General features: G+C 38.1%; 1 pseudogene; it reads left to right on the forward strand.

Annotated features, from left to right (window-relative positions):
* Window positions 1-1,043: 1,043 nt before the first annotated feature.
* Window positions 1,044-9,997, forward strand: LOC131270440 (transcription initiation factor TFIID subunit 7-like; annotated as a pseudogene).
* The last annotated feature ends 4,816 nt before the right edge of the window (window positions 9,998-14,813 follow it).

Raw genomic sequence — 14,813 nt, forward strand, 5'->3', positions numbered from 1 at the left:
CCGATAAATGTTTCATTACTATTCAGCCATCATAAGGCAGTCAGTGAGCCGGGATTCTACTTTTGCCTCCCACAGTTTGATACAGGCTAAATCTTCTAATTGGGCTGAGCCTTTGATTTACAGAATTTGCCACAATTTTACTAGATGCTATTGCAAATTATTTCATCAACATGGGCCCGTGTAACTGGGCCGTTATACCTAGTTGTAGGTAAAACTGTCTTAGCGTGATTATCAAAGTAGAGCGACAGTTTTATTTTAACTCCAGTTAAAATGTCAGTGCAAACTTAGGTTCTGGTTTCAATCGTTGTAGCTTCGTGCTCTCAATGGGGTTGGGTTAGGTAGATTGCATCCGACAAAAGAGGTGCTGCTATATTTTTGTTGTCAAGCTCTATCCCATCCATTTAAAAAAATGTTCGATTTGGGTAAAATGGAATCAATTCCATTGTCACTAGATCGACTCATTACGTGACAAATTTGACTCGCATTAAAGTCAAATAGTTACTGGTAAAGGCAGAACAGATTTTAAAGAAGTCACGAAAACTCAAATATTCTTAGAAAAACCATGAAATCAAATCCTAATTTAGTCACATTCGAATCAATTCTTGAGAATTCGGGATTCAATAGTCCGATGTATTGAGTCAGACGGGATTCGATTGTTTGATATCCGTCTAGGGAAGAAATCGTTGCATTTTCTGAATCCTGCTTCTGCCACCACCAGTTGTGTGTAAAGAAGCAATAAAAATAGTGTGTTGTTATTTATCATCTGCGAAGAATTTGTTTTCTGTTTGCAAAAGTTTGCTGTCCGCACACTGCTGGCTTTCCCTTTTCGATCCCGTTATGTTTCCTGCTGTTTGAAGAGCAATCTAAGATAAAACGTCTTCGTTTGTGTGCAAGGCAGCAAAAAGCTGTTTAGATTTCACTTATAGTAAATTTATGCTTCAAATCGTGTTTTTTGTCCGTCAGCCTAAACTGATCGATGACCTTCGATGGCTTTTCTGTTCTCTACCTGGCTTTTTCTCTAAGCTACCGGGCTAACGGACATGATGAAGGCCAACAGCTTCAATCTCAGCATCACCGTAAAGCCAGACAATCAGCAAAGCCTCGCTGCAAGGCGGCGGGGCTCGTTCTCGCGCAATAGTCAACTGTACGGCGGATCTTACAAGTCACAGCAGACGACCGGTTTTTATGACAACGGATGAGAACGACCAGGTAGATGTTCGATAGAACCGTTTTCACTTTTGGAAAGTAGTCTTATTTCACAAAATTACGTAGTGCTGCATTTGTAAGTGTTGGCGATCTTGACCCCTTATTTACAAATTTAATTCAGCAACCATTTCTTTTTCATTAACTTATTTTGCATTCCTTTTGCAAAAACTTCGCGGGCAGTTTATGATGGCAAATTGGCCCGTACTATCTTTTTCGCAGATATCTTTTTTTTGAAGACCGTGTATTTTTTATTTTTGTACTTCAATTCAAACGTTCAGGTATTACGAACTTTGGGGTTAAAGACAGTTGAATTGGTGGTTAGTCTTTCACACGGTAGCAGCCGAATAGGATGCGAGTAAGGTTGGGTAAAATTGTGATAGAAAGGGAAAATGTATGAGTTGTGTTTCAAAATCTGTTCTGCATTTTTTTATTCAAAACTGTGTGACTATGCGGTGTCTGACAAATTGTCGTTAGGGGTCGAGATTTATCGACAAAAAAAGGTTCGATTAGCTTTGTTTCCAGGTTTGCACTCCAATACTGTTTTGATTGTGCGACAGAGATCATTATCTAATAACAACATGAAGTGCCCGATTTTTTTTCAATCACTGGTTTAAGTTTAAAATCAAACTTTTGGACCACCTCAAACACTCTTTTTCGGTCATCTGGATGAAAATGAAAAAATTGCGAAGTATATTTTTGTATCTATAAAACCACCAACAATGTGAACCTGTACCATTTTTTTATTTTCTTGTAGTTTTATAATTCCTGTTATAGTTTCAGCAATGACAATGGGCAAAAGGATCTTTTTGCAACCATGAGTAAAAATTAGTTTTTATACGATCGGCCTAGTCGTAGTATTTTTTTTTAAAGATATAAGATAGCGTAGAGGGTTGTGAAAAACCTTGTCAGGCAGGGTGTTTAGTTTAGTTATGGGTCAAATTTAAAAAAGTCGAAATATTCATGTTGAATATCTTTTCTTGAGATGAATGTCATTAGAAGATAGTGCTTGACTTTGCCAAACAATTTTATCAAGCATACTCCTTTTTCTTAGCGTAAAGATCTTGTTGTTCATGCCTGCCCGTTAAAGGCTTACAAGGCTTGTTTCCTTGTCGCACGTGGGAGGTCAGTCCTCGCGTACAGTGTAGAGACCGGTTTCAGTTGGGTTTCGAACCTTCGCCATCAGTTGGTGAGCCCTGGAGCTCATGGGCCGATTTTATAACCGGCGCTACTGATCGGCTGTCGCGTACCTCCGTCCGCAAGCATTCAAATTTTTTTTTAGACTATGAGTCTTCACCTTGGAAAATCCTGCGACCAGAGTGCAAACTTCTATAGACATTTTATTCTAACTAGGTTAAACGGCCCGGTTACACAGGTCCATGTTGATGAAAGAATTTGCACTCAAATCTAGTGAAGTTTCGGCAGGTCCAAAAAAAAAGCTTTACTCTAAGCATCAGCCAGGTTAGAAGATTTAAGCTGTATTTAACTGTGTATGGATTTCCCGAATCCCGGTTATTCTGATATGATATTGGCTCAATGGTTGTCGTATGACATGATATTAATCACCAGGTTATGATTATTACCTAAATATTTATATCGAACCAAAAAGAATAGCTATTGGCAATTGCGGGTAGTGTATCAGAAATGCGTTTTACAGAGCTAGTAAAATTCTTAGTCCGGTTAGATTGGTCGATGTTTCGTATAGAATCATTATTTAAATCGAGTAAGTCTAATGCGCAGGGTAATATTCTATCTCATTATATGCCTTTTCCCGGATAGATAAAGTTTCTCTAACAAACTGTGAGAGCCTATATCATATACCGGTTATTCTGATATGACATCGGCTCACTGGTTGGATTATGACATGCTCATGGCCCAATGGTAATAAAACAATCCAGGTTCAAAATATTGACGAAATTATTGGGTCAAAACGATTAACTTTTAATTAAGAAGACTTTCACCTGATCAAATTAAAATATCTCCTCAATCATATTTGTCTATTTCTACTCGCAATCTTGATTTTCATTTTCTTCACTACAGGCCTGAGTATATGGGTCCATGTTTAAGGTGTAATCTGCATTAAAATGTAGTGAAGAGAATGCAGTTGATTCAATGGATATAAAGCTACTCCAACTCTAAACCTCATCTCGGTTTGAGGAACCTTAACTCAATAGGAAGCATCTATGTGTCATGGTTATCATGAGCGAAAAATATTGGTCGGTTATAGATTGCTTTTGAATCGGTCTATTTCAAAACGGGTTATTATGGACACCGAATTACAAACAAAGGTTGGGAATGGCCAATTACCAATTGCTATGGTTAGGAATAGGACAATCGCCTCCATTCATCTTTCCTGGTTTAATTCGCCTGTGTGAGATGATCTGCAGGCACATCGTATAACATATCCTACTTTCTTTTATGGATACGCTTTCCATTCCTTCTGATTTCGCCAGTGTTCTACATGCATTATGAGTGCGATAATCTGCGGGCCACTGCATATTTTAAATACCGGACCTATGATGTTCTGCTGTGATTTTCTTTATTTGTAATTTGTGTGCAACTATGTTTCGTGTTTTGTGCATATGTTTTAATTTTTTTTTGTTTCAATCTGTCCGTAACACCTTGTGTTTTGCGTATCTACCGGTGTCCTATTTCATTTAGTAAAGGATTTTTTCTATCTTTGTTTATATATGTTTTCCTTTTATTGTTTGCGTGTTGATTTTTATGAAACCATGCTGAGCCATACATTTCTGGTAATCCTGGAATGCATGTTCAATTGAACGCGATTAATATTTTTCGTGACTGGAGCAGCGCAATTGTAATTTTTGCACCTTTCAAATTTTTAATCGGTTTTCCCTTTCTCCAGGCCTGCAGGTTTAGCCAGATGGAAGAAGATCTTATTTCCCCAGGCGAGATAGTTTCCCCAGTTAAGCTGGTTGATATAGCGATCCTTAACTTTAGCCCATGCGCACTCGTTGGCAGTATGACGATCCTTAAATTTCTCCATGCGAGTTGATTGGTTTCTATAGTGATCCTTCGATTTTACCTCAAGCGAGGTCCCATAGAAAAGTAAGGTTTTGCGTCACTTTTGGTGCGTCACTTCATTCAAGTAATGGAGTGACCCCAAAGCATCACCCCGAAAACCTTACCTTTACGATTATTTAATACATAACTAGGTATAACGGCCCGGTTACACGGGCCCATGTTGATGAAAGAATTTACATTAATATTTAGCGAAGTTTCGGTAGATAAAAAAAAACGATGCTTTACTCTAAGCATCAGCCCGATCAGAAGATTTAAGCTGTATCTAACTGTGTGTGGCTAACCCTAATCCCGGTTATTTTTTTAAAATATTAATTCACCAGGTTCTAATTATTTTGTTATGATTCATACCGAACCAAAATGGTATAAGTATTGGTAATTACGGGTTGTGTCTGAGAAATGCGTTCTACAGAGATCATAAAATACTTAACCCGGTTAAACGGCCAACTGTTATAGTGCGAATCTTCATTTAAATCGAGTTAAACTTAATAGAAAGGATAATATAAGGCTTTTTTATAGCCTTAGCCCGGTTGAAAAATTCAGACGCTCTATCATCCTGTGAGAGACTAATTCAAAACTCGGTTATTCTGATATGATATTGGGTCTCTGGCTAGCTTGCGACATGCTCATGGCTGAATAATAATTAGATTACTAATTATTATTTAAGTTATAAGGATAAAAAGAGAAGCTGTTCATCACTAAAGGCCTTACCTGAGGGATGTGTTTTACATTGACTGCGTATAATAATTTCCTGATTATCAGCAGCCAAAATCCAGCCAGAGAAAAATAACAGGGACAATAATCGTCATATGTCAACCACCACTAATTGATTAATGTGTCCACAAATACTCCCTGTTTTATACACCTACCAAATGCAGTGCCTGGGTAATACAGGTTAATTGCAAAGAAACATGATGAGTTTCTCATAGTTAAGAACCTAAGTACCCATCAAAATAGGATAAAACGCTGCATCTACTCAAAACCTCATCCCGGTTTAAAGGCCAATGTCTCAATAGGAAGTTTTGTTCCATGGCTTATGACATTAGGAGCTTGGCCAAAAAACCGCGTTGTATCACGGCCAAAACTCAATAACTGTCACCAAGCCATACGTAACAGTCCAATGTAAGCCATTTCAATGAAGTATAAGATCCCCGTCTATTAATGAAGGATTCCTATTGGTTTCGCCCATGTTCAAAATGCGGTGTGAGTCAGAAAGTCGGCAGGCCATTTCGTATTTTAAATACCGTGCCTATTTTTGTTTGTAAAAAATGTATGCTCAGTCATTTAAAGGAAAAATGTGGTCGACTTTAGAATCACGCGAGAAATATGATGTTCTCTTGTGATTTTCTGAATCCCGTCGTTAATGAAATGGTACTAATCAAGGCATAGTTACTGTATGGTTGCCTCACTGCTATATTAAACCCAACTTAATTTAAAAAAATATATTCGCTTCAAAATGCCTACCAAATACCTTCTTTCTTTCGTTCGTTCGTGTGAAGTTCCAGGCCAGGTTCCGTGACTGGATCTGCGCAATTGTGCTCTTTTCAACAATTCAATTCAAAACCCGTTTAAATTAGTGTTCGGTGTTCAGATATTAGTATGTGTTGCCACTTGTGGGTTTTGCTATTCTACATCAAATACTCTGCAGTAGGCTATCATTCTTGATGTTCTACATACACTGCCCCGATTGCTAGGTGAGCTGTAAAACGCTGTATGGGGTTTCTTTCTAAGTTCTACTATTCAAGGTCTATCGGATACATGACTATCGGTCAGGTGTATTTTTCCCATAAACTGACTATCAATCGTCCTTTATCAACGTCCCTAAACAAAACCACACACCTTTTATTCCTTCGTTTGCGGGTTCAAACATTTGTCCCGTGAATGGAATGAAATGGCATGGTTTGTGTAAAAAATACTTCCATCGGAACAGTACTAACGCTTATTTTGTAATGACCAGCGTAAAAAAAAACGTGATATTTAATCGGGCTATCTTCACAGTCAAATAAAAAAGAGCCGCTTCCGTTCGTAGGCTTATGTTTATACTTTTGTTAGGCGTTATTGTTTAGATAATTATAACAGCTTATTAAAATGTGGCTACAAGTCATGATTGTGTACGTTTTGCTACTAAGTTTGTTTACAATTAAACGCCGCGTTTTCTAGCGGACAATGTGCTTTGACATAATGATACTGCTGAGAAACAGTTGGATTGTTTATTTTATTGAACCTTTTTTAAAAAATTGATTGATTGGTTTTAAGTATGCATTTCTGTTAAAAGTTGTAACGCACCGTGCCTTTTAAGCTTATGGTTTGAGTTTTGGGAAAAACAGTTGTTCTTGTTGAGCTTGCTGTTTGCTGGTTTGAAAATTCCAAAATAAATTCTTCCTAAAATGTGGGCAGCCTATCGACAGCATACATCAGTCCGTGAGTAGAAAAGCTGCCAGGAACTTGCACTTGCTCATTATTCTCAGAGGATAACTTTCTCATAGACAGAAAAAAGACGCCTTTGAACAGAATATAACATGGAATCATAACATTCTCGCCGCAACTAGCGGATCTTTCTTCCCTTTAATAACACACTCTTCCAGCTCGGGAGATAACGAAGAGATGATTTTGATGGTCACGCCAATCGACCGCCAACACTTACAAATGCAGCACTACGTCCTTTTGTGAAATGAGACTTTTTTCCTCAAGTGTAAAAGGTTCTATCGAACATCTACCTGGTCGTTCTCATCCGTTGTCATAAAAAGCGGTCGTCTTCTGTGACTTGTAAGATCCGCCGAACAGTTGACTATTGCGTGAGAACGAGCCCCGCCCCCTTGCAGTGAGGCTTTGCTGATTGTCAGGCTTTACGGTTATGCTGAGATTGAAGCTGTTGGCCGCCATCATGTCCGTTAGCCCGGTAGCTTGAAGAAAAAACCAGGTAGAGCAGAAAAGTCACCGTAGGTCACCGATCGGTTGAGGCAGACGGACAAAAAACGCGATTTGAAGCATATTTTCACCATAAGTAAAATCTTAATGGCTTTTCGCTGCCTTGCACACAAACGGAGCGGTATTGCCTTAGATTGTTCTTCAACCAGCAGGAAACATAACAGGGATCGGTAAGGGAAAGCTAGCAGTGTGTGGACAGCAAACTATTACAAACAGAAAACAAATTCTTCTCAGTTTTAAAATACCAACACACTACTTTTATTGCTTCATTACAGACAATGTGAAAGATTTAATTTTACTCATATCGAACTTTTTTAAACGGATTGGATAGAGATAGACAAAGAAAATACAGCAGAACCTCGATGGTTGGATGTGTTAAACCTTACCCAACGCATTTGCCCCACGAAGTGACAATGATTGAACCTAGAACTTGATTTTGTACTGACTTTTATACCGGATTTGAAATAAAACTATCGTGCTTCATAGTCAATCTTGTTTAAGCAGTGTTCCATACAGTTGTGCCCGATCTTCAATGCCTGCAAAAAACATTTTTTCTTTACGTCAGAAGATTGTCGTGATCAACCGAACTTATAACAACGGGGATCCTCCCTTTGGAAGTGTATGGCACGTTTTTCTAACGGAAAAATAAGTTGTGATTTTATGGGGATTCAGAATAGGGCATACGATATTTAAACCGAAATTGAATGGTTAGTCTTGTCTTGATGTCGCGATTATTTTTTTTATTGTGATTCGGGTTGGGAAATTCTGTTAACCCACCATTAGAACGAAGCTGCAAGCCAATCTGAAGGAAATAGGCTTCAGAAACCTTGGTCAATACATGTGATAATGGCTCAATTAGCTATTTTGTCAATAGCGAATTAGTACTTCGGTCAATTACAGCAACAGACCCCTCAAATGAAAGGTCTTTGCAAGACAATTTTCACAATAACCATAACATCTTTTGAAAGGCTTTGGAGCGGTAGCTGTTCACCGGTGGTAGCTTTCGTTGCATATCCTGTTTGGATTTATTGATACAAATTTTGACATGTTCCACGTTTTCCTTGTTGGCAATTTGTAGGTACCGGCTGGCTTTGGTTTTCGTCGTTTGACAAATCGTTCGAAGCTGGTTTATAGTAGCGTGCTTTGTTCTTTACTCATATGGTTCACTGCATTTTGTATGACAGGAGATCCGAACATGGACTCATAAACAAGTTGTAAAGGTTTTCTGCGTCAGACTACTTTGTTGAACAAAAAATATCGTCCAATTGTAGCCCTGAATGTATCATTGTAAACCTACAAGGCATGGAAACCAAAGAAGTAGAATGGAATATAAAACGATTGATGGCCATAAATTTGATGATTAAGTACACAAACTTTGTTTGAGTTTGAGGAAAACCTTCTTGTCAACCACTAAAAATTCAGACGAGAATAATGATCACATCAAACGTTTGTTTTGTGTCAGTCAAGTTTGGAGTAGGTTTTATAAACGTGAGAACTGTAGTCCGCTAGCCTCGGTTTTCGTCGCTGTCCAAGTCCCTTTTGGTGACGTAACCCAGGGCCAGCCTTTGTTCAGTATTGTAATTTGCTGTCACTTGTCGAGTTGATTAATCGCACAAAATTTTGATACAATCCCGGATAAACGAACTCAAACGGAAGCCAAGGAAGATGTTTTATGGTATGTTTTTTTTTAAGGATGTTGCTTCCAGCTTTTGTGCGTTCTTCATTTTAGTGGTATACCCCATACAGATCAATAGAACCGCTCTTCGAACACCATGAACCTTTGGCTGCCCTTTGTGAGGCAATTCAAAATGGTGCAAATAACATGAAGATACGACTGTTTTTCCGTTAACACAACAATCTTCGTCATTAATAAATCCGGTTCGACCATTCATTGCAAAGAATCGCTGAAAATGGATGATTCGAGGAACGTTGAAAAAACTGCCGACATTTTCGAAATGGTAAGCATTGATCGTTTTTAATTCGAAAAATACAAACTTTTTAACAATCGTTCCATCTGAAGATCACCGAATTTGTGGAGGGATCGCCGACAACAACTGCGAAAACAGATCCAAACAAAGTTAATAACAAGTACGTTTTCCGCATGAAATAACACCACCGAGCAAAAACCTATGCAAAAAACAAAGAGATAAAAAGATTGCTGCGGGTGTAAAGAAATGCGATGAACGTCAAGTGGAAGCTCATCAAAACGACAAAGATCCAAATGAACTATCCTTTGGCACGGGAACGAAAAATTAAGCCACGAAGAAGAGCCAAACAAAGGACACGTAAAAGAGGTGTCACAATTAGCAAATGGGCAAGCACTATAGCTTCGGCGATGGAGTGTTCGATTCCGACGGAGAAGACAATCTGGAAAAGAGAAAAAACATACAAATCGACGAAAACAGCCGGTTGTCCGCGAAAGCTGATGGTAGCCGACTGTCGGATTCCAATTTTTACCAGGAAACGGAACAGAGTGAACGGAATACAGCGTCCGAATTACACAAGATCATGTCAAGCAGTGATGTCTCTAGCAGTCTATATCCGACGTATGGACGTCCTGACCTGGGTGCCGAAGGATCGAAATCCATGTCCAACTCCCAGGGGGAGCGCTACCGTATTGATTCCGAAAACGATTCGTTCGACATGCCATAGGGTAGCGGTTTTTAAGGCGGAAGTCAAAACAGCAACGCGAACAGCGCAACTGATAGCGACCAAAAGGCGATACATAAGCGACCTTTCCGCGCAACGAAGCCAGAAGGAGCAGGAAATTTGCACCATTGAAAAACAAACACTACCGCAAAGGAGGAAAGAAGTATCAGATTAGAAATATGGCGTTCATCGAAGGTTCATCATTGAGCAAAATAATATCAAAAGAAGCTAATTTTATTTATACAAATACAAGACCTCAGGCTGGAGATAAACATTCTTTGGTTAAAACATTTGCAAAGACAAATACGGGTAATGCAGCAGATAAGCAATCGTTTCAAAATAGGTATGAATTAGCTTTTGTATCTAACTAGGTAAATCGGCATAGTTTCAAACTTTTTCGAAAACATCTATTTCTCTAGCTTTAACGTTGAGATTTTACAACAACGTTATTGTTAAAGCAGAACTCTTTTGAAAATAAAAATATAGCCCAACGTAGATAGGGATGGGCGCAATTTTGAGCACTTTTGTAATGGAAATCTGCATAATGAGTGCTTCATACTTTTGTTGTTTATTGTTTATTCATGTAACTCATTGCTAGGCTGTACTATGTTAACGTTGCTTTCGCACAGCACGATTAACTGATTTCAAGTTTCAATGCTCTTTAAAACTTCAATAGCAGCAGAGAGAAAAAAATCTACAGACGTAATGTCGTGTTTAGACTTCAGGTCAAAATGTGAAGATAAACTGGCAAACATAAATGCGCGGATACATTAATTTCGAATATTTTGGCTCTCAACAGATCTATTGAAACGATTGCTCCAAGTTTTCAATTAACATTTAGAATACTTCATTCAACACAACGTTTTCAGTTTTTCTTTCCATTTTGCATGTTTCTATCCTCATAATGGCAAGACGAACGAAGAAAAGCTCATATGACTTACCCATTCGAATTGTTACCAGCACCAATTACACGATCATTTTTTTGCATGAGATCAACAAATTAAGGATGTCCCGTATTTTCACATGTATCATATCAGCGATCATCTTGCATTATGCGCATTTTGATAGCACATTCTATAAATCTTTTAATGATTCCATGAAGATGCGCTTAATTCTTAAGTTTAGCGTTCAGACTGGACCCCGTAGTAATTCTATGTGTTATGCTGATTCCTGAGGGTTTATTAGAGCTGGTGATTTCATAGAAGGGAGGGACAACTATTAATAATGTCCTCAGCGTGACCAGTCGTCCATGTGGAAAAGATGCGATGTCTCAAAACAAAACGTTATACACCTAAATCACAAAATAGATTCAATTAGTTATGGATATCGTTCGCAACATTTCTTTTCTGCACACCATAACTAGCCAGAGCACGTTAAATAGCAAATGTTTTGACCACTCAATCATTATTATTTAAAAGAACCTTTATCAGTTTGTCTTTGCTTGCTTGTTTTGGCACAGAAAAGGGTATTCTAAAGCATTTGCTTTCAGTCGACTCAATTCGGTCGTGTTTGAAAATGGTACTAGCGTCATAAGTTTACAGGTCGTATTTTTTCATGTTGAAGCGATTATCCATGTCCTACTATTTTTTCACCAAAATTGTGTCACTACAACAAATGTTTCATATTTTTTTGTTGATTTGTTAAGTCCCGTTTCGTGTAAAAGTACTTTTTGAAGCTATGAATAGAAATGCCATCCAAAAATGATACTAAACAAATGCAAAACTCAATCAACTACATTCATTGGTTTTATTTTTTGTTGATAATTTCAACAATCGAAACCTGGCAACAAAAAACGGGTTGCAACCGAGAGTAAATGACAAAGAGTGCTTATTTTTAACGTCCTATTAGAGTTGTTATTGAGGTTGCAAGAAAACCGTCAGACAGGAGTTTGACTCGAACAAGTTTTCAAAAGAAAAGGACATATTTCCTTTTTCCTCGACCGCTCAGTAACAATTCTTCTTGAGAAACCATTTCTATTTTATTTACGTATTTTGCATTCCTTTTGCACCAACTTTGCGGGCAGTTTATGATGGCAAATCGGCCCGTTCTATCTTTTCCATAGATATCTTTTTTTTGAAGAACGTGTATTTTTTATTTTAGAATTTCAATTCGAACGTTCAGGTATGAAGAATTTTGGCGTTGAAGACAGTTGAATTGGTGGTTAGTCTCTCACATGGTAGCAGCCGAATAGGATGCAAGTACAGATTGGGTAAAATTGTGATCGAACGGGAAAATTAATGTGTAGTGTTTCAAAACCTGTTCTGCATTTTTTAATTCAAAACTAAAGTGTGTCCCATAAAGTATAAGCACGATTTCTAAATTACGTTTCTGGAAAACGGATGACCCCAAACAGTTGATTCTTCGGCTGTTTGATTGTTTACATTCAAACCTACTAGGTAGTGCATCCAAACTATTTTTTCAACCGTTTCTGTTAAAACGCGGGGCATTTCCGTCAAAAAGCGCAAAAGCGTTCTGCCCAAATGGTGTTCGACTCCTTACATTTCGCTAAGGAAATTGGCGAAATCGGTAGGTGTATGTATCGGAGCCGTACGAGCCGCCATCCAAAAGTTTTGGGAGGCGTTTAGCTTCGGGGATACGCTTAAAAATGGTTAAAAACCTGGTCCTATCGACCAACAGTAGAACCGGGAAAGAGCAAAAGCAATCAAGCAAAAATAGGAAAGTTCCATTCGCGATGTGGCTCAACAAATGGGTACGTTAAAAAGTAACGTCCAATGAGACAAGGCAAGATTGAATTTAAAATCGTACAAAATCCAGAAGAAATCGAAACGGACTGCAAATTAGGCATGCATTAAACATCGGGCCCGGAAACTGTACGACAAGCTGCTGTGTGGTCAACCCTCATGCATCATGCAGTCGACCAAGACCAGACCATTTGAGATATTTTTTGCGCTAACGAAGGCACACTTGAGAAAACATGTTAAAGCTACGGAAAACATCAACAGATTTCAAAAAAAGTGTAAAACTGTTCAAAAGTGTCGAAAACCGTTCACGACATGTATGTGCTGACCTCCGACAGCCATATCGGAGGCGACAGATCAAAAGTGCGGTCATTAGAATACGGTTAAAATTTTAAAAATTTTATCTTACGCAAAAAGTCCAGATCAGAACCCAAACACAATTTACGAAACAAAAATTCAGTTTCTGGAACAGGTTTTATTTTTTTCCTAATTTTGAAATCGTGCTTATACTTTCTGGGACACCCTTTATGTGACTATGCGGTGTCTGACAAATTGTCGTTTGCGATCGAGATTTATCGACAAAAAAAGGTTCGATTAGCTTTGTTACCAGGTTTGCACTCCAATACTGTTTTGATTGTGCGACAAAGATCATTATCCAATAACAACATGAAGTGCCTGATTTTTTTTCAATCACTGGTTTAAGTTTAAAATCAATCTTTTGGACCACCTCAAACAATATTTTTCGGTCATCTGGATGAAAATGAAAAAAACTGCGAAGTATTTTTTTGTATCTATAAAAGCAAACGCAATGTGAACCTGTACCATTTTTTTATTTTCTTGTAGTTTTATAATTCCCGTTATAGTTTCAGCAATGACAATGGGCAAAAGGATCATTTTGCAACTCTGAGTAAAAACAAGTTTTTATATGTTCGGCCCAGTCGAAGTATTTTATTTAAAAGGTATAAGATAGCGTAGAGGGTTGTGAAAAACATTGTCAGGCAGAGTGTTTAGTTGAGTTATGGGTCAAATTTAAAAAAATAGAAATATTCATGTTGAATATCTTTTCTTGAGATGAATCTCATTAGAAGATAGTGCTTGACTTTGCCAAACAGTTTTATCAAGCATACTCCTTTTTCTTAGCGTAAATATCTTGTAGTTCATGCCTGCCCGTTAAATGCTTACAAGGCTTGTTTCCTTGTCGCACGTGGGAAATCAGCCCTCTCGTACTGGGTAGAGACCGGTATCGGTTGTGTTTCGAACCTTCGCCATCAGTTGGTGAGCCCTGGCGCTCATGGGCCGATTTTATAACCGGCGCTACTGATCGGCTGTCGCGTACCTCCGTCCGCAAGCATTCAAATTTTTTTTTAGACTATGAGTCTTCACCTTGGAAAATCCTGCGACCAGAGTGCAAACTTCTATAGACGTTTTATTCTAACTAGGTTAAACGGCCCGGTTACACAGGTCCATGTTGATGAAAGAATTTGCACTCAAATCTAGTGAAGTTTCGGCAGGTCCAAAAAAAAAGCTTTACTCTAAGCATCAGCCAGGTTAGAAGATTTAAGCTGTATCTAACTGTGTATGGATTTCCCGAATCCCGGTTATTCTGATATGATATTGGCTCAATGGTTGTCGTATGACATGATATTAATCACCAGGTTATGATTATTATCTGATTATTTATATCGAACCAAAAAGAATAGCTATTGGCAATTGCGGGTAGTGTATCAGAAATGCGTTTTACAGAGCTAGTAAAATTCTTAGTCCGGTTAGATTGGTCGATGTTTCGTATAGAATCTTTATTTAAATCGAGTAATTCTAATGCGCAGGATAATATTCTATCTCATTAAATGCCTTTTCCCGGATAGATAAAGTTTCTCTAACAAACTGTGAGAGCCTATATCATATACCGGTTATTCTGATATGACATCGGCTCACTGGTTGGATTATGACATGCTCATGGCCCAATGGTAATAAAACAATCCAGGTTCAAAATATTGACGAAACTATCGGATCAAAACGATTACCTTTAATTAACAAGGCTTTCACCTGGTCAAATTAAAATTTCTCCTTAATCATATTTGTTTAATTCTACTCGCAATCTTGATTTTCACTTTCTTCTCTACAGGCCTGAGTATATGGGTCGAGGTTTAAGGTGTAATCTGCATTAAAATGTAGTGAAGAGAATGCAATTGATTCAGTGGATATAAAGCTACTCCAACTCTAAACCTTATCTCGGTTTGAAGAACCTTAACTCAATAGGAAGCATGTGTCATGGTAATCATGAGTGAAAAA

Source organism: Anopheles coustani, assembly GCF_943734705.1.
Source record: "Anopheles coustani chromosome X unlocalized genomic scaffold, idAnoCousDA_361_x.2 X_unloc_3, whole genome shotgun sequence".
Classification (NCBI taxonomy): domain Eukaryota; kingdom Metazoa; phylum Arthropoda; class Insecta; order Diptera; family Culicidae; genus Anopheles; species Anopheles coustani.